Below are 1,616 nucleotides of genomic sequence, written 5' to 3'. Positions count from 1 at the left end.
AGTGCATAGGTCATTATCCTGAAATGATATCCCTCTCTACCCAGAACATAGTCATTATCCTGAATGCTATCCCTCTCTACCCAGATATACCCAGTGCATAGTCATTATCCTGAATGATATCCCTCTCTACCCAGTGCATAGTCATTATCCTGAATGATATCCCTCTACCCAGAACATAGTCATTATCCTGAATGCTATCCCTCTCTACCCAGTACATAGTCATTATCCTGAATGCTATCCCTCTCTACCCAGATATACCCAGTACATAGTCATTGTCCTGAATGCTATCCCTCTCTACCCAGATATACCCAGTTACATAGTCATTATCCTGAATGCTGTCCCTCTCTACCCAGTAAATAGTCATTATCCTGAATGCTATCCCTCTCTACCCAGATATACCAACTATCACTCACTCTTCTCACTCACTCTACATCTAGCCCCATTGCAGGCTGCAAGCTGTCTGCTGCTGTTAACTGGAGCAGGTTTCAATAGACCTGTTTTTTTTAATGCAGAGTGTGTTTAAATGCGTGTGTGAGTGCGTGCACGTGCAACGGGGCCCAACGAGACAAAGTGACGTACAATATTTGTGTGAGATGCATTTGAGCCGTCTGTGATCAAACGACTAACTAATTAAAACAACCTCTCTGACAACGTGATATTAACAAMGTGTGTTTTTCCTGGTTTAGAGGTTCAGTCGAGCACAGAATGTCCACGGACGTTTAACAATCAAGTCTGAATCACGAGTGCTTTCTAAAAAAGCCATTCATAAACTTGGCCCGGTGCATAAAAGCCTTGTTGCTAACTAACTTGTATCTTTTTTGTTGTTGACACTGCCATAGTTACCAGCCATACAACAGCTTGTTGGTTCATTGTGGAGGACGCCTTGCTTTTCATCTGTATGTTCTTCCCAGATATGTTAATTTGTTTTTACAAGAAAACTTTGCATTTGTACAAATGGTTTGAATGCCCGTTTAGGGAAAGAAAACACAGAACTGAAAAAAAGATTAAAACAAGTTGAAAAGTTATAATATMAAATATAATATAAAATAAAAACGCTAATGTAATTATATGACATTTATATTTACTTATATTGTGTATTATATCATATTTATTAATGTTGATCTTTTCTTTTAGACAAAAAGAACAAAATAATTGCATATGCTTACCCGTTATAAAAGGATATCGAAAATACTATTTCTATGGTGTGGTCCCTGCAGCATTATAACACAAGAGATGTGTCCTTGAATAGCTCAGCTCTATCCAAACCACATGAGTATGGAGTATTCAGGATGGAACTGTTCACAAACAACACAGCAGCAAACAGACTTCACACACTCCATACATGATCCTTCCCTCCTCAGAGAATACTCCATACATGATCCTTCCCTCCTCAGAGAATACTCCATACATGAACCTTCCCTCCTCAGAGAATACTCCATACAAGAACCTTCCCCCAGAGAATACTCCATACATGAACCTTCCCCCAGAGAATACTCCACACATGAACCTTCCCTCCTCAGAGAATACTCCATACATGAACCTTCCCCCAGAGAATACTCCATACATGAACCTTCCCCCCTCAGAGAATACTCCATACATGAACCTTCCCTCCTCAG

Source organism: Salvelinus sp. IW2-2015, unplaced genomic scaffold (assembly GCF_002910315.2).
Source record: "Salvelinus sp. IW2-2015 unplaced genomic scaffold, ASM291031v2 Un_scaffold6746, whole genome shotgun sequence".
NCBI classification, from domain to species: Eukaryota; Metazoa; Chordata; class Actinopteri; order Salmoniformes; family Salmonidae; genus Salvelinus; species Salvelinus sp. IW2-2015.
This window is presented reverse-complemented; position numbering follows the sequence as displayed.